This window comes from Palaemon carinicauda, chromosome 43 (assembly GCF_036898095.1).
Source record: "Palaemon carinicauda isolate YSFRI2023 chromosome 43, ASM3689809v2, whole genome shotgun sequence".
NCBI classification, from domain to species: Eukaryota; Metazoa; Arthropoda; class Malacostraca; order Decapoda; family Palaemonidae; genus Palaemon; species Palaemon carinicauda.
In genome coordinates, this window is record NC_090767.1 from 24581340 (window position 1) to 24601394 (window position 20055).

The 20055-nt window shown below is 38.2% G+C and overlaps 1 long non-coding RNA gene across 1 annotated transcript in view; it reads right to left on the reverse strand.

The window, feature by feature from the left end:
* Positions 1-616: 616 nt before the first annotated feature.
* LOC137633935 (uncharacterized) overlaps positions 617-20055 on the reverse strand; it is a 478141-nt gene continuing 458702 nt past the window's right edge. Inside the window, exons 3-5 of the long non-coding RNA XR_011042360.1 lie at positions 16120-16361; positions 2289-9782; positions 617-2230 (exon numbers count right to left, since the gene is read on the reverse strand). This is a non-coding gene — a long non-coding RNA (uncharacterized lncRNA). The remainder of the gene's footprint in view (positions 2231-2288; positions 9783-16119; positions 16362-20055) is intronic.

Below are 20055 nucleotides of genomic sequence, written 5' to 3' on the forward strand. Positions count from 1 at the left end.
GTACCAAACCTACGCAAGTGTTCCATATTCAGCCGATAATGTTTTCCTCACATAGCCCTGACAAGCGCTTGGGGATACCATGGTTCTTCTATTCAGGATTTGTTACAAGTCTAGTGTAAGAGGTTCGCATAGGATTCGGTCGACTACAGGCTGTGGTTTTCTTTGGAAAGTTGTCTTTGGCTCAAGAGATGGAAGCGTGTGACCCATGAAGTATTCTGTGTCTTTGTCTGCACAATTTGGTGTTTATGGTTCCCGTGTAATTTTTAATGGAATTGGAATAGAAATATTTCCGCAATTATTGCCGATGCGAAATTTGCCTTAATGTCTTTTGATACTGTTTTATTGAAGTGACTTTTACTTGCATTTGACCGGAGATGATATTTTAAATAAAGATTTGTGTATCTCATCTCGTCTGAACGTATTGTGGCGTCTTAGCTACCAAAGAAATTTTGTAGACTTTAAATGAATTTAAGAAATATTTGTTTTGTTGAATAGTTAATCATAAAATTGTTCAACCAGGGAGATCAAAGGTCAGAATGTAAACAGTAAAATAAGCAGTTTAATCTTATACATTAATGTGAAACTGTATATGACAATAAATTGCAAAAAGAAAAAATTAGATGAAAAGAGAAAATGAAAACATTCAAGGACTTAGTAACACCTTTCTTTAAAGAATAAAAACTGCTTTAATCATTTGTTACTAGGTGGGACTTGGGGAGGGCCTTGGTTGGGTTTTCATTTTCTCTTTTTATTTAAAAGAAAATCTTGCAGAGTTTTTGAGACTGTAATTTTCCGTCCCTTTGGGAAACAAGAAGGATTTTAAATATTTCCTTATCCATGTAAAGTCTCATGAATTATTTTCTCATATAAATATACATCAAATCATGTACTTGTGTTTCAGTCACTCACCATTTCTAGATTTGCATTCAAACTTGTGTGCCAAAAGTAAGTGATATTTTCTCATACAATGCACATCAAATAATGTGCATAATCATTTCTACATTTGCTTAAAAAACAAAAATATCACACAGGGTAAAAACAGTTATATATTCATTAGAAAAGTTAGGTATCAAAATAATTGGATCAAAATAGCACCAAACACAATGAGTAACAGACAAATGATTTTGATAAATGCAATACTAACTTCAGTGAACCACTTATTTTTCATCAAGAACATTAAAAGTCCCTTTACAAAAAAACAAAATTACTGGTGAGAACTACTTAAGGGTCACTCATAAATGAAATATTCCTTCAGGTCAATTTAACTGATAAGGCAATTACTAGGAAGTCGTCATATTTCAGACCAAAGTTACAGAACTGAACATCTGGATGAAAATGGTTGAAACAGAGACTTGGTTGAGAGAGAAAGAGACACTGAGGAAAAGAATCAGAGAAACAAACAAAGTCACCAAGGAAAGGGGGAGGGAGAATGAGGGAGAGAGAGAGTAGGGCGGGAATGAAAAAGAAGTGTCTGGGATCCCATACCTCCTTCCCACCAACTCTTCATCATCTTTTCCTTTTTCCTCCTCTTCAGGTGGGTGGCCACACTTCACTCCCTGCCCCATGCAACCCAAGAGGTCCTTTTAGGCATTTTGACTGATGTAAAGGTATTTAGGGTTAATAAAATGACTATGTGTCTTTATATGAATTTTTATTGTATCCTCCTCTATACATTTTCAATTGTTTTTTCTTGCTCAGAATTCATTTATTACTCTACCCCTTGAAAAATCTGCGCAAAATCATTTTGTTGCAAAGTTTGCTTCAATCTATAATTTTTCCTTCACTATCTTGCAAGTCAACTTTGAAAGGCCTGGATAATTAATTTAGCAATAAACTGCTTACATTAAATGCTTCATCATAGCTGGCAGCAATATCATCTTTGTGGGTATTCAGTAAACCATACCTTTATACACTGGTTAAGTCTCAACTGCTTTGAAAATAGCCAACATCTGTGGCTACTGCTTTGAAAATTGCCAACATCTGTGGCTTTTATACTTTCAACTCTACACATCCAGAGTATATTGGATGACAGAACATTACCTAAAAGGTGAGGAAGCACTACTTACAATTAAATAGCATTGTTCGTTTTTTTTTTTTTTTTTTAAGAATGCCTTATGCAAGATATGGGCTCCTGCGTTGGCAGCCCATAAAAAAAATAGCTCCAAGATTATTGGGGAAAAAGTAACTGTGTTAAATGAATGGCCAAAGATGTATGAGGAGATAGAATCACCTTGAAAAAGTAACTGTGTTAAATGAATGGCCAAAGATGTATGAGGAGATAGAATCACCTTGACAAAAATCTCTCCAAAATTGCTCATTTGATCAATATGGTAGTGTTAGGACATTCGCCATAGTTGCAACACTGCAGTTGCACTACAGAGTAAAGATCAAGAGGTTGGACACTCCAATGGAAGAAAAGTGACAAAAACAGAAGTGTAGCAACAAGCTACAAATTCCAGCTATCGTTTTTAATCTCGCTGAAATAGTTTATACAGATAGTGAGCCACAGTAGAAAAATCAGGCAATTACAAGTGATACTTGGAAAAGCAGGTTGCTAGAAGACCGAGGGCCGCAGAAAAATAGTTTGAGTTATAAAGAAAAAAAACTTGAATAGATATAGAAATCAATACAATTTGAAACTATCTCTTTTACCAATTCATCAACCAAATTGTGGCCATCAGAATTAATTTGTTCCTTGACAAGGGCCAATATTGTATTGGGACAAAGAGAGAAAAACAAATTGCAATGGAAATAATGCAAAGGATCAAGTTGTGCATATCAGGTCTGAAGGATAAGGAACACTATTTCTTGCTTATCAAATGCAATGAACACAATGCAGACAGTAAGAACCAATATAGTCGGTTGTAACAAAACAGAAAAACAGATCACAATGAAATTAATGCAAAGGAATATGTTGTGCTGATCAGGTCAAAAGGGTAAAGTACTGTACAATATTTCTTGCTTATCAAATGCAATACAGACAGCAAGATACCAAGTCTCATCCAACTGGATACAGCAAAGGTTTTCAAGTCCAGAAACTGGAACTAATTTCCAGCTGAAACAGAAAGTACTTTCCCCAAAAGTATTTGTTTCCCACCTTTAACTCGTGGAACATCATGTTGGTATCCTACCAGCTACTTTAAGCTGTTGCTTTGAAATGAGCAGGAAATTCTGTGGAAAAACCAGGACAGAAACTAAGAGTTAAAAGAACAGCATCTTATGAATACAAATAATGATGTCATTGGCCTTCCTCAAAAGAGATGGATTGGCATAACAACAATTAAATTTTGTTGGAACCAACAAATGGCAACAGGAAACATCAACAGCTAAAGTACGTGACCAGAGGTTTCCAATGTTTGTGGAACGGCCATTTTACATCAGGAAAATCTCATGGAAAAGTCCAAAATATCATGTAACAACACAGCAGTTGCACTTGAAGAGAAGCAATGAATAAAATCTCTCCCAAAGAACAGGAAGTAGAGAGAAATGTTAGTGAATAGTTATTTGATTAAATCTTAAAGGAAATCTACCAAAATTTATATACAAATTATACTCCAGGACTTGAGATAATCTTAACTTCTAACCCATGTAATAAAAAATTGAAATTATGGGGAAATCCAAGAGGAAGAAAACTTTTGGAAAGCATTCCAAGTATTGTACAGGATCCTCTTCAGAACAACATGACAAAAACACGTTGAATAAGTTGGAACAAAGAACCCAAAACTTTGACTGTAATAATGTCAGTTGTTGACAAAAGAGTTTCAACATTCAAACATGTGGCTCAATGTAGAAGATTATCATTACTGAGCAAAAGGGCAAGGCAAAGGCAGGATCAAACCAGTGCAGATATTCACATTAGACAACCAGGTCACTCCCAGATTTTGGAGAATGATCTTAAAAGGATGGATGACATCCTGACATTATCAGTGGATTGAAAATGGTCAAGAAAAACAAGACCAGGAAAACCATTGTAAAAAATCTAAAGGAAAAGTTTACATAATTTTTACAAGGCCAAATCCGTGATAGTTTGGGGGACACAGATAAACAGTTTGTGCTTGCAATATGGCCCAGAGGAACAGTCAATAATAGTTGGGTTAGATCAAGTCTGTATCACCTTACAAAATCAATATTCTGGCCGTACACAAAAACCAACCAAACACTTATTTCTTGGTATAATTTGGTATAACCTCATGACTAACTGCTTCCAGATACAATCATTCATTAAATCTTTCCTTCCCAAATGACACAAAAATATTCTTCTTCTTGAAATTTTTCTTCTGCCATTTGACTTGAATAACCATGAAACTCTTCCATAAGATAATGAAATTCAAAACTTGGAGCCAAAAGTATAATAAAAATAACTGACACTATGAGCATAAGTAGTATTATTATTATTATTATTACTTGCTACGCTACAACCCAAGTTGGAAAAGCAGGATGCTAAAAGCCCAGGGGCCCTAACAGGGAAAATAGCCCAGTGAGGAAAGGAAACGAGGAAAAATTAAATATTTTAAGAACAATAACATTAAAATAACTATTCCTATATAAACTATTAGATAGAATAGTGTACCCGAGTGTACCCTCAAGCAAGAGAACTCTAACCCACGACAGTGGAAGACCATGGTACAGAGGCTATGGCACTATCCAAGACTAGAGAACAATGGTTTGATTTTGGAGTGTCTTTCTCCTAGAAGAGCTGCTTAAAACATCTGAACTGTATAATAAACTAATTTACACTTAAAGAAATGCTAATTCCTTTAAAACTATCAATGAATTTCTCTATGCTGTTAATATTACACAACTTATCAAGTCCAGATTAAAATTTGACCTAACTACAAATACTACTGCATTTTGAACAATGTTCTGTCGAGCTAAAAATAGACCAAGTCAGCAACGGAAAAAAGGTTTTACAACTTCCAGTTCAGTAAGCGATGAAAAAATGGCTTTACATTTAAAAATTACTAAGAACTTGATATAAAACCTATAGATGATAAATGGAGAAGTAATGAATTAAAAGCTCTGGATAAAGATGCCTGGCAAATTCTAATCGAGTCCCATTGCGTATGAAGAGATGACGACGAGATATGGAAATAACAGGATGAGGACCTGTAAGAAGGCCTAAGAAATCATGGAAAAGAGGACCTGCAAGAAGGCCTAAGAAATTATGGAAAAAGAGGACCTGCAAGAAGGCCTAAGAAATCATGGAAAAGAGGACCTGCAAGAAGGCCTAAGAAATTATGGAAAAAGAGGACCTGCAAGAAGGCCTAAGAAATTATGGAAAAAGAGGACCTGCAAGAAGGCCTAAGAAATCATGGAAAAGAGGACCTGCAAGAAGGCCTAAGAAATTATGGAAAAAGAGGACCTGCAAGAAGGCCTAAGAAATTATGGAAAAGAGGACCTGTAAGGACCAAGAAATCATGGAAAAGAGGACCTATAAGGAATTCCAGTATAAATTACAAGAGAGAACGAAGGCAGTGGACAGTTATTATATCAAGTCTAACCCCATATGAAGTTATAGAAACATTAGAACTACGGACATCAAAATTTGAAAGTGTGACTTTTAAGTTTTCTTATAGAATGTGACTTGAAGACCAGGTTACAGAAATTCGTCGAATGACAACGCATATTTTGACCAGAGACATTATATAAATTCATAAACGAAGATAATTTAAAAATGTGATAATCACAGGAAGAATAAAAAGTCCTATATTAATTAGTAGGGAAAAGTCCCGTACAATCACAGGAAAGAAAAAGAATGTAACAAAGGCCAATAGTGAACCAAAGAGTTTTACAGTACACTGGATGGAGACGAAGCTCCTAAAGTGAAAAATAAATAGATGAGAACTTGTGCGTCTATAAGAAAGTCGATGATGATAATGGTATAATTTTGTAGTTGTAGTATTCTGGTGAAAGAATTTTAGCAAAACAAAGAAGAGAAGAGAGTTCTGTGACTTAACGGAGAGGTAGACAGTTATGAAAAAACTAAGTAATTTCCTTTTTAGTTTGACAGAACATTAGACAAAACAGTCCTCTCCAAGTTGTCAACACTAATTCTAAAGATTTTAACTTACTGTTACACTTGTTTAACGTAATAGAGAAAAGTTTTAAAATCTAGTCTTTTTAACAATGCCCATACACTTTAACATAATACAAATCTAAAACTAGATTTAAACAAATACTCTATACAAAATCCTAAAACAATTTATTCTACTAGAGGCAATCCCATTAAACTATGTTACTACCACACAGAGGCAATTCTATGAACAGTCTATACATTTTCATCTGATATTCCTGAACACACCTAAAATGGCAATTCTATGAACAGTCTATACAATTTCATCTGATATTCCTGAACACACCTGAAATGGTTCTTGCATCAAATCACTAAGTCAATAAAGATAACGTATTCCCAAAAACTCAATATTTAAAATACCAACGTCTCCATATCTAACCTCATCGTGAAAATTAAAACCTCTTCAGTTCAAACCAAACCTAAACCACAGAACAACATCTCATTTCGATATAAACCACAATTCTCTCTCTCGGTCAAACATAAGAGTTTCATGATTTTGTCATGGCAGAGTAAAACTAAATTTCTTCACTGTAAAGGTTAATGAACATTAAAGCAATCTTTTATTTACATCACAACTTCAAAATCAATACTCTTATTCTTCGTTTCATAACACCATTTGCAAAACGGGATTCAGCCGAGCAGAAGTTTCAGAAACATAACGTACAAATATTTTGACATAATTCTAAGAAGCTGTTGAAAGTGTTACAAACAAATCTCTGATGTTGCTATTGAAAACAGTCGGTTGTTAGACTATTAATATTGAAGCCTTAAATATATGACTAACATCTATATTTCCAAGTTCATCTGAAGTGAATGTTGGACTACAATGCAAGCAAAGTTCAAAAGTGGTTATCAGCAAACAAACACAATTAAAAGACCATAAGAAAGATTTAAAAGTTCTAAAGAAAAGGGTCTTTTGCATAAAATAAAATCACAAGTAAAGGTGATACAGGAATAGTGTATGAATTGTTCAAACTGCAGGATAATAAGGGTCTTATGTAGTTGAGTTCAATTACTGTACTTAGACAAGGGAAATTTCCGTTGGAGTTTGCAGTGCGTGCTTGTGTTGGTCGTCAGGAGTATGCTATCTCACACAATCCTTTCTTTGGATAATGTGTAGGTAATGAATAAAATCATGTAAACAATATACTGTAAGTGGAATCTTGTGGATTCTGTTGAAAGTATATTTATGCTTTAAACTTTACAAGTTAATAGTTTGCAATCAAACCTTCAAGAGGTTTTGTATAGTATACTTCGGTGCATCAGTCTGAAGGTTTAGGTTCCATGGATATAAGTAATTTACAGACACCAACAGGGCTAAAGATAGGTAGTGAGAAGACCAAGCCATAAATTTGTGGATGGAACGTCAAAAGGACCAAGGGCTTCCAGTAAGGGCGTAATACTAAGCAAAAGAGAAGATCTCTATTAATGAATTCTGTCATTCAAATACAATCAAGTAAAACTTTTGTAGTATCAAAAGGAAGCTTAAAACTTCTGTACCAATATACAATACTTCAAACTACTCTAATAAAGAAGATTTCATCAAAATTAGAAAATACTAAATTCTCCCAGTGTAAAGAGATTAATGAAATATAAGAAAAATAATGTAAAGCCCTAATGTTATCCAGAGGAACATTAGTCTGAACATGAATGTGGAGAGAGAGATCAGACTGTGAACAATTAAAAGTGAATAAGATATTTTACTAAATCATTAACATATCGTAAAGGTAATTTGGTAGCCTCCTTGCAGTTAGGTAAAACAGTCTAGCATTTCAAATAAGAAATGTTCTTGAGAAAGAGAAAGATATTAATTCCCAAAACTGGAGTTGTCTTTTCATGACTTATGAAAGAACTATTGTCAGTATGTATGTTATTGTGCTGTAGTCAGTCTGAGAATATCTCAATATATTCATAAGCAAGTAACAAATAATTATAGAAAATTTTAAGAATTGATTTAAGAGGGACGAAGTGACATGACAGAATGAAAGTCATTGAAATGGAAAATACCAGAGAGGGAAGTTTAATAAATTATAAAAGTTGTGTAAAATAATGTCTATCCTTCATTATACACAATGAATGAAAGGTTTACTGATTCACTGCTTTTGTAAATAATAAGACTATGTGACACAATGTTGATATTTTGGGGGACAAAAAGTCTGTTCTTATGGTAAACTGGTTTGAAGTTTGGAGCCGACAAAATCTGTCCAAATGGTTTATGTATCTCAAGTACACAATACTGTATAAACATAAGTAACCTGTCTATACTATAGACATCACAAACCTCCCCACAAAGTACTAACTACAGTTGGCCTTGCAAAGGGAACTGTATGCAACTTAAAGATTCTATCTAGTAACCCTTTGATGACTTGCCTCCTCTTTATCTACATTCTTCAGTCAATGCTCAGTTAGCTGTCCAACTCCTTTGACATAGACTTTGTTTCACATTATAATCAACGATCAACGTTAACTAAGTAACCAGCCTCAACACTGAGAGCCAATTGGCTGAGCAATTCACCTCTTGTTGGGAAATGGAACAACGGTCAAGACGACTCTGTTCAACTAAAGGTTTACAATACGTAGTAACCTACAAGAGAATTTCACTGAAATATTTAGTGTTTATGATGATGTTTACCATTTATAGTATACTTTATAAAGTACTATCAATACTTGGAATCTACAAAACCCAAATCACACTAGAATGATTGCTTGAGTAGTGATATGAGTAAAAAGGCAGACCAATAACTCAAGAATCTTATGTCTTGATTGACATTATGCTTGACAAAGTACTGTAGAGGTTTTGTGGAGTAATCAAAGGAAATAAATCTGCTTATTGAACTCTTATATAAAATATATTACTCTGCTTAACTAGTATTTTTCCCTTTGGAAATCTAAGATCTTTATCAACACAGTTTGTATTAGCACAGGGAATTTGAAGGTACAAAGTAGGCTTACCCAATTAGACCCTTTTTGGAGAGGAGCTCCTCCAATGTCCTCTGTCCTCTACTAGCCCATACCTTCAAGGGTTTCATCTCAAATAGACAGAGGGCTAACTATAGGTAAATTTCAGTCATTTATTCTTTATTTTTCTAAGAGAGCTAGACTATACTATCAACTCTCATCTCTGTGAACTCCTATGCCTGAGCTGAAGGATCTGTTCTCAAATGTGGGAAGACAACTTGAACAAGACAGAGTAAGAGAAGTTGGAAAGTTGAGGAAAGTGTTGCAACTGTTAGGGGCAAATGAACTGATGCTATGACCAATGTTTAGTTGAAGATTCCCGATTTTCTTAGAAAAAATAAAAAAAAACTATTCAATGCGACAAATTTCGAGGTAAACTGTTGGAGGGTCTAAATCTCAAGACCAGTTGCATACAACAGTGCTAAACAAAATACAGTAAAGTATCTAACAGTGATTAAACAAAGATAGTCTTTATAAATGAGATTTGGATTAACCAGCTGAATATTACCTCACAACTAAACAAAACATCTAATTTTTAGACTTCCTCAGCAATTCTAGGGTATTTTAAGAACGTATTTTCCATCCTTGACTGATATATCTTTCTTCCAAGAAGTGTAGATTTAGTCCAAAAGGGATGAAGGCTGGCTGGCTCCAACGCATATTTTCTTCCTGTATAGTTCTTACGAATATTCCACTTGTGACTGGAGAATGATATAGCTCCTTCCATCGAGTAAAAGAGCAGCAAGCGTACCTGAAAGATATGAGAGAATAATTATACCAATGGTATCACAAAGTTGATGAACACATTGATGACGATAGAACATTTATAATGCAAAAAACCTTGAGATATTGAAGAGTTTACTCAATATGAACTCTAAAGAATTGACTAGATATTGTTTTAGACAGACCGAACAATCATACTTTTATGCTATTATTATTTTCCTTGAATGGAAGGTGGTCATCAAGGCAACACTAAGTTAAAGAAACCAAACGGCTTGGTAAGAACACGGCAAATGATAAGGCTCAAAGGAACGGGAGAGGACTGTACTGCCAACTGCATTCATTAGCCTCAACAAATCACTAGAAGATCAAAATTAAGAATTGTCCCTTTCTAGTGTATACATTTCTACACTCTGAATACTATTCTGACATCAATAAAAATACTTCATAAATATAACAGATGCTGAAAATTCCTCTAATATAGGTTAATAAAATACACAGGTTAGGTTTAGGAAAATCTTCGATGGGTCTTTTTCAGCAAGAAAAAACTAACTTGTCAGGCACTAAATGCTTGATAACCATTTTTAAATCAAAAGAATTTACATGCTGAGAGAGAGAGAGAGAGAGAGAGAGAGAGAGAGAGAGAGAGAATTATGCTAAAATAACCTTGTAATTTACATAACCATTGTAATAAATACTAAATGAAAGGCAGTTAAGAATGCATATATAAAGGTAGCTACTGTTAACAGTCCTATTGTTCATACATTGAGTATAATCAGACGATACAACAGACAGAGGCAATTAGTTGAGATCTTAAGGACTACAAAATCCCCCTATACAGTAACTGCTTCTCTATGTACAAAACTTTTCTTCTCAGGAAGGGACAAGTATTCCACTAAGTGATATTATTGGTTATCTATTCAACCATATAACAGCAAATTTAGAAGACAACCAATCACAATATTACAAAAGTGGTTGAAAATCACCTAATATAAAAGAATAAGTCTCAACTTACTCTATTTGAGTTTGCAGAAGTACCACACCCTGCGTCATTAATTGGTTCCTATAAAGTGACTCGGAAGGTTCCTTATATAGGTCCTCAACTTACAAACTTGATTGGTTTTAGGAAGGTGTTATTAAGTCTAATTTTGTTGTATTTTGGCCTAACTTGAATCCCATACCTATGATTTTCAGCTGCAAAAGTCAACAAATAGTCGGGTCTCATCTGAAATAGATATCAGGTTATGACAAACCTCGTCGTGCTTACTGTATTAAATGATATAGTATTGTTTCATTACGGTATTTCTATATATTATCTTTGTTATTTTCGGTTGGATTTGTTTGTATCTCTGAATGTTTGTAAGTTGAGGACCGTCTGTACATGTTCTGAACATGAACGAGTACTTAGAACCTGCTGTCGTTTTATAAAAACAAGACATCAAAATTATCAAGCTTCCATCTGAAGTACACTACTTAACTATCTTGACTTGGAGATTGATGTAACGTGAGACAAAACAAAGTAAGTTGGATGTCAGAAATGACGTACAGTATTTTAAACAGATGTAACGAGGGACATTACACTATGTAACTCTGTGCTATTACGTCTTTCCAGTCAAGGTACTTTCACCTTTGTATAATTGTAAATGCACAATAAGTGAAATGAGTACTATCAAGTTATACAATAGCATAAACTGTTCAGTAAATTCAGTTATATACCTGTGGAAAATGAGATGACACTGAATTTCTTATACAAGTGAATTTTCAGTCCTCTTATAATACTATAACAGCTTTTAATCCTTTCTATTTAGTTTTATATAACCATAAATAATATTAAAATTTTTTCTCAAGCGGAAAATTCACAAAAGTTTTAAGTAATTCGTATTTCTCCTAACTATAGAAACCTTTGTCCTTTACATAAAGTAGGATTCAGCAACGGGAGGGTTATTCTTTAATATCTAACGAGGTCGTTACAACTACTGACAGGTGGCAAGGGAAGCTCTCTTAGTCGGTCAGATAGACACACGCTTTGGACCTTAGACCTAGAACTTGTAGTCTTTGAGAGAGGACACAAACCCACACCAAGAGTAAACCGGCAGGACAGAGAGACTAACTCTGATGACCCCTGGATGCCTCCAGAGAAGAGATGGAGGAGGAGTCGAACTTAGTATCGTGGGCAGCTGGGTCTTGGCCACTAACCCAGGAACCAGCAAAGGCCAACTCCTTTCGTCTTTCGGAATGACTGGGAATATGCAACAAGATGTCAAAAGTTCACCAATTCACTTTGACAAAGCTACGGTGGCTGAAAGACAATGTACAGAGTCAGATCTTTGTCTGACACTTATCTCAAAGGTTCATAAGAAACTTGAGAATATTAATCACATTCCACATTCCAGGGGTGGCCACAACTAGGCTACTTGAAGCTCTTCATGAACATAGACAACTTCCAAGAGGAGAATAGATCTAGCTTCTCAGTTGGAGGACTTTGCTTAAAGCTGAGAAATAGCCTTCCCCAGAATGACTGAGAGGCGCTTCTCTTAGCAAAAACAGGGACAAGGATGACCATAGCATGTGCTAGAGCAATGACGATTGGAGGAGTGTCCCTTCTACGACAACAATAGCAGAAAAAGGTTATTTTCCTTAGATAACTGAAGAGGCCCATTGCAGATCTCAACACATCTCCTGCGCAAAGTCTTTTGCTCGGAGGAGATACTGTTCAGTCTTTAACCATAAACGACTTCACATATTAGAGGAAGTATTCACAGTTTTCTGGGGATACTTGCCTCAATGTGCTAACAAATCAAAATCACGTTCATCTCGTGGTAATTTGGGAGCCACCATGGTACTCCTGACACCTGAGCATAATCAGAACTCTGTTGATCCACCAGGATATCAGGTTGAAAAGAGGGAAAAGCGTAGAGTACAAGTGATCCCATTAGAGTAGGACACCTTGCTGATAGATCTAAAGGATTGACCACTCCCCAGATGTGAAACTGACTTGTCAACTCACAAGATTGCGCGAGACAGTTGCTCCTCATAACATATGCTATTACCGTAGCGTTGTCACTCATCAACACTACTGAGTACCCTATTAAACTGCATTGGAAAGTTTATTGTGCTAGGAATACTTCATTCATTTCCACAAGTTGATCTTGAGGTGCTTTTCTTCTGAGACCCATTTCCCTGAAGCACTCTTGGTGGGGTTTGTGTTGTCCAGCCACCAGTTAAGATTATCCCACACATCTTACACCACTGGAGATCGCTAGCTAACGGCCAGTGACACCTCAGACGCTAATGAAGAGATTGCTTGTGGAGCCACCTATGTCGAATAAGCTTTTCAAATGAGGTAGATGTCCCAGATGACATTACCACCATCAAGCTGGGATTCTCGCTAGAATGGGAATGGGAGCACCACCTCTCTGATTATGCTAATGAGATATTCTGGGTGAAAGACCATCGTATCTATCTGCATGCCAAAGCACTTGATCCTCAGTTGAGGCGGGAGAGACTACTTTTTTAAATTCATCACGAACCCCAGACTGCGACAAAAGAGAGTAATTGGTCTCAATCCTCAAGCAACTACCTTTTGGAAGAGGCCAAGATCAGAGTTGACAAAACTCCTCAAAAGCCATATCCTGTCCAAGAGCCACAAAATGAGACCAGAGTGACAACTTACGTAAGTGGTGCACAGTCCGAAGCACAAAGGTTTGAACTGGACTACTAATCTCCTGAGGATGAAGCAGAGGTAATTCCTGTAAGACTGACGAACGGGTCTTTGAAAACAAGCGTCCTTCAGCTCCACCAAACGCACAAAGTCTTTCTCTCTTCTTTCTTTCTGCTCTGCTCCAGGTTGCCCGATGTGAAGACGAGCATCCGCACTCTCTGCACTTGGAAAAGGGGATATTCGACTTGCGAGTCCTCTTACCTTGCTTCTTACCTCTACCGCCCTCCTGAACTGCCAGATCAGGCACAGTAGGGTGGAGCACTGTCAACACTTTCCATAAGAGGAAGAAGCAGCCGGAGGTCCTGATCCTATTTTGGAGGCAGACAGAGCTTCTTCTAAGACGATACTGAAGGTGTGGCAGATACCAAAAGTCTCGAAGCCGTCTTCGAAGGGACTGTGCCCATGACGATAACTGCACAGTGGTTGCGGGAGCCATGGGGAGCCTTCCACCACTGTTACCTATACAGTACATCCCTCCAAAGAAAAGAGACTTCTTCTTGGCCTCCCCGTAGAGATTTCATTAATAATTCTATGAGTCATTCTTACACCATAGCCACTCCCTGAATTCATAGCTTTGTCAGCCTCATCTGCTTTCAGGTCTAAATATTCTCTCCAGTTATTCCTGGCTTTTCTTTTGACATCCCTATCAATACTGGAATACTTAGCATGCTCTCCCTTGTAATTTTAATTACTTCCTCAAAAACATTCAACACTCAATTTCTGTCTTTGTCTCCTTTTCATAGTATCCCAAGTATCATTTGATATCCATGGCTTTCTCCTTGTAACTGTGACTCCCAAGACTTCACTACCAACTGACTGATATATGTTCTTAATATCACACCATTCTTCATTACTTGTTTGCTCTTCGTCTTTTAAAGGCTCTAAGACTGCAAATCGATTCCTACATTCAACTGTAAATGTTTCTGTGTGGTCCTCTTCTAAAAGCTTAGTTGTATCAAATCTAGGTATTCTATCTACCTTCCTGTTGGGTGCTTTGAATTTTAATTTATAAGTGGCAATGACGAGTTGGTGATCACTACAAATATCTGCTCCTCTATAGCTTCCTACATTTCTCAGAGTCCTCCTTTTCTCTTTATTAATGGCTATGTGATCTATTTGATTTTTGTAATTGACACATGGCTGGTGAAGTCCATGTATATTTGTGGATGTCCTTGTGCTGGAAAAGAATACCTCCAATGACAAGATCTACATCCTATTACTATTATTACTAGCTATGCTACAACCTTAGTTGGAAAAGCAGGATGCTGTAAGTCCAAGGGCTCCAACAGGAAAAATAGCCCAGTGAGGAAAAGAAATAAGGAAATAAATCGAACTAAAAGAAAAGTAACAAACAGTTAAAATAAAATCTTTTAAGAGGAGTAACAAGATAAAGTGCTGATAACAGGTGAGAACAACTTTATATCCTGTACTGCTCAGAGCTGGCTATGGTCTTGGTACGTACCATCCTTGCGTACTTTGAGAGAGATCACCATTGACTAACTGCTACTTTGATCAGATGTCTTATTCTTTGGGGGAAGTTGCAGTGTTCGGTTGAGGTACAGTACTTCATTAGGTATTTGACTGAATGCAACAGAGGCACACATGGCTTCCTTCTCTCTCCCTGGAAGCGAGAAGTGAGATCGTCCAGGAAGAGGAGAGAAAGCTTTCTGTACCAAACTGTCTCTTCCAAGGGGATGGAAACATCAGGAGTCACAAGCACGCAACTCCTATAGACCAGTCATCCTGGATGTTCTCATAGAAGTCTTCCTTGGTACGATCTAGAGGAAGAATATCCTATGTGACTGGTGATCTGGTACACATGTAGGGTTCTTTCGCTTGGGGACCGGCACGTGGGATCTAGCTAGTGGTACATCATGGAACGTACCTTACTCTAGGGATGCTACGCAATGAGATCAATAGCACTAGGGAGTCTCTGTCCTTACTAGAAGGCGAAGGTGCGCTCTCAGAAGGGCGCTTGTGGATGCACGCATAGGAGTCCCCTGTAATGAGTTGCCATCTTTGTCTTCAGCGAAGGGAGTCGAGGGAACTCCTATGGCTGCACAGCCTCTCCCACATGGAGAGAAACAGTATGAGTAGTCTTGTGTACGTACACATCAACGTCTAAGGATTGCTAACCTTCCAAGGAACACATTGTCGTCACCGTTATCAGCCACACAAAGGAGGGGATAAAAAGCAAAGAGGAATGCTGTCTAACAGAAACAAGAATGTGGATATTGGCAGGTTTGAATAGACAACTGTCACACAGTTATCAGGAAACCACTACAAATCCATTGTTCCTTCCAAACATTCCTCTCGCATGCTGATCTGCCAACGAAATTATCTAAGGGAAGAGAAACAGAAGCTCACCTGTACTCTAACAGCAGCTGAAAAAAAAGCATGGGCTCAGTGGCCCATCAGACGGGAAGGTGTTCCCCACCGCCCAGCAGTAACTACCTCCACCTCATTGAAGTTCAAACAGCCGTACCCAACTTCCCCGAAAGTATACTTCTGTTGAAGTATGAGGATTGTATTTGTGTAGGAACAAACAAACAAACAAACAACCTTCATGCTTAACATGAGATGGAAACATGAGCTCTAGAAAGTGTAAGGTTTGAATACAGTCATAAAAAGACCTGGTGATACTCACACACTGACACTGGCCAAAGTAAGGACAGGACACGGCATGACTTGAGAAGCATCTTTTAAGTACTCAGACTTGTTAAGGTTCACAATGGCAAGATGTCTGGACTTGGGGTCGTCCTCCATGTGACATGTCGAGGTTCAGGTAGGGCAGACTGGGCTGCTATATAATCCGAGGTCATCGGCAGCTGCCTCCTTGGTCTGTCATGGCTGGATTCATCTGTGAACTCCATAAACATTTCCACGTCTCTGTGGTGAATTCAAAATACCAATAATTAAAATTTAACAATAAAAAGGGTATACTGGTTCAATGGGATTTATAAATTTGGATCAGATGGCCCAACACAGGGCCCAGGGAGGCTATTCAGCACCTGAAGCATGAAGGGAACATTATGAGGATGGACAGCAAGAAAGAAGGAAGGAGGAGGGAACACGGAAGTAGAGTAGAAGGAAGAAAAATTACCTTTAAATAATGCATACAGCAGACATATTGTTATATACAGTATACTGTAGTGTGCTGAAAAACATTTTTTTATTAAAGAGAAAATACAAAAGAAAATATCACAAATTCTAAAAGAAATTTGTATTTTTCCTGACCATCCAAACCTCAATCCTTTGGTAAGAGTCTGCTTTCAGCTCAGCTAGAACTTGGGCTGTTAATTAACCCTTCTACCCCCAAGGCTATTTGGAACCTTCCAACCCTTAACCCCCCTCGCGTTTTTCTTTTTCAAGCACCTTTTGCAATATCTTTTTTTTAGATTACGCTGACAGCCTTAATTTTCGCCATAGAGAGGTCAGGTTGGTCTCATTATTTTGGAAAATGCCTGAAGTTTCTCATAAAGTTATCAAAAATATGCAAAAAAAAATGCAAATAGCAGCTTTTGGTAAGGACGTACCGGTATGTCCATGGGGGTTAAGGGATGAGTTTTGTGAAACGTACCAATACGTCCATTGGGGGTAGAAGGGTTAACATTCATAACGAGGTGGTTACTGAAGGGTAAGGGAGGAAACTACCCCCACTCCAAGTAATATTATTATTACTTGCTAAGCTACAACCCTAGTTGGGAAAGCAGGATGCTATAAGGCCGAGGGCTCCAACAGAAAAAAATAGCCAGCTTTTCAAACTTAGATAGTAACAATAATGATAATAATTCAATTAACTATATTGTATCCTGGGTTTGAACACAGGGCAAAGAATAAACATTGTCTTGATGACAAATAATCAATGAAGATGTTAAGTAATTTTTATGGTAATTAAGATTTAATTAAAAGTAGTTTTGGACTAAAGGAAATAAACTAGGACCGTTTCCATTCTATCAATTCCACCATTCAAAATGAGCAAAAATTCACAAGAAACAAGTCTGTACAGCAAGCCTTGTGAGACTCAAATACCCAGATGACATACATACATACATATACCAAGGCACTTCCCCCAATTTTGGGGGGTCGCCGACATCAAACAAATGAAACAGAAAAGAGGACCTCTCCTCTCTACGTTCCTCCCATCCTGACAAGGGACTCAACCGATAAACAAAGAAATAAGAAATAAAATAAATATACCAAACTAATCAACTTCTGCTATACTGTACATTCAGGGGATGTGTAGGATAAAGAATGGGCCATTTTTAAGTAGTATCAAGGCTTTTCTTCATTAAGATGTGGGCATCGAGATAGAGTACTGTGATGCCACTGAGATCATTATACAACTTTAAAGGGAATCACGAATTTTTGGTATCTATACACCCAAAAGTTTTAAGGCATCAAGGAGATATTCCCTACGTAATTAGATCCTACCAAGGAAAAATGGCAGGCCTAGTAACGATTAGAGGTGATAAGAGTGTAACAACTGAGATGCTATCGACATGTGGTGAGGATGGATGGTGGGGAGGGAGTGAGGAGGGCTTGGGAGGAGCCTGTTAAGGGAAGAAAATCGAGAGGGAGGCAGAGAATTAGATGACGATATAAGGTGAAGGATGATATGGAGAGAAGAGGTTTGGTGGGAGAAGATGCCTTTAAAAGCAGGCATTGGAGAGGGTGCATCAGGCACCCAACCGACCCCAATGATGGGCTGGGCAATGGCGGTGGGGTAGTTTATCCACCCTGGCAGGCTCAACCATACCGCTAAGGCCAGTTCTGAGAGACCAGACCAAGACTGGACCCCCCTATAGGCCTTCTCCTTTATTTAAGATAGGCAAAGGCTAGGAGAAGGAAAACTCCAAAATCAAACCAAACAAGACCCCAACGGCGGAGCTTCCCAGCGCCAGCGGAAGAGGGCAATGCCTGTCGGGCAGGCAACAAGGCGGGCCTTGACATAACAAGAACCCGGCAGCCCGATACAACCAACATCGGAGAAGCCGCCTGTCTCATATGTCTTGAGCCGCGGTGAAAACGGTGTGGGCCAAGTGCGTGTGCGTGGCCGTTGCAAAGCCACGACCACCCAAAACAATATACCCAGCTACTGGCATTCTGTCGTTTCCTTCACCCCTCTTCATCTCTTTCTCATAGATAGGAGGCTGATGGCTAACGACAGAACCCAATACTCGGACACGAGTGGGCGCCGACGACGATTGTGTTAGGATAGGAAATGAAGTGAGCGATTGGTTTCCGGTGAGAGTGGGGCTGAGACAGGGATGTGTGATGTCGCTGTGGTTGTTTAACTTGTATGTTGATGGAGTGGTGAGAGAGGTGAATGCTCCGGTACTTGGACGAGGATTGAAACTGGTAGACGAGAATGACCATGAATGGGAGGTAAATCAGCTGTTGCTTGCGGATGATACTGTACTGGTTGCAGACGCGGAAGAGAAGCTTGGCCGATTAGTGACAGAATTTGGAAGGGTGTGTGAGAGAAGGAAGTTGAGAGTTAATGTGGGTAAGAGTAGTTATGATATGTACGAGAAGGGAAGGTGGTGCGACGTTGAATGTCATGTTGAATGGAGAGTTACTTGAGGAGATGGATCAGTTTAAGTACTTGGGGTCTGTTGTTGCAGCAAATGGTGGAGTGGAAGCAGATGTACATCAGAGAGTGAATGAAGGAAGCAAAGTGTTGGGGGCAGTTAAGGGAGTAGTAAAAAATAGAGGGTTGGGCATGAATGTAAATAGAGTTCTGTATGAGAAAGTGATTGTACCAACTGTGATGTATGGATCGGAGTTGTGGGGAATGAAAGTGACGGAGAGACAGAAATTGAATGTGTTTGAGATGAAATGTCTAAGGAGTATGGCTGGTGTATCTCGAGTAGATAGGGTTAGGAACGAAGTAGTGAGGGTGAGAACGGGTGTAAGAAATGAGTTAGCAGCTAGAGTGGATATGAACGTGTTGAGGTGGTTTGGCCATGTTGAGAGAATGGAAAATGGCTGTCTGCTAAAGAAGGTGATGAATGCAAGAGTTGAAGGGAGAAGTACAAGAGGAAGGCCAAGGTTTGGGTGGATGGATGGAGTGAAGGAAGCTCTGTGTGATAGGAGGATAGATGTGAGAGAGGCAAGAGAGCGTGCTAGAAATAGGAATGAATGGCGAGCGATTGTGACGCAGTTCCGGTAGGCCCTGCTGCTTCCTCCCGTGCCTTGGATGACCACGGAGATAGCAGTAGTAGGGGATTCAGGACAATGAAGATTCATCTGTGGTGGATAATGTGGGAGGGTGGGCTGTGCCACCCTAGCAGTACCAGCCGAACTCGGTTGAGTCCCTTGTCAGGCTGGGAGGTACGTAGAGAGGAGACGTCCCCTTTTTTGTTTCATTTGTTTGATGTCGGCTACCCCCCCAAAATTGGGGGAAGCACCTTGGTATATGTATGTATGTATTATTATTATTAATTGCTAAGCTACAACCCTAGTTGGAAAAGCAGGATGCTATAAGCCCAGGGGCCCCAACAGGGAAAATAGCCCAGTGAGGAAAGGAAAAAAAGAAAAATAAAATATGTTAAGGACAGTAACATTAAAATAAATATTT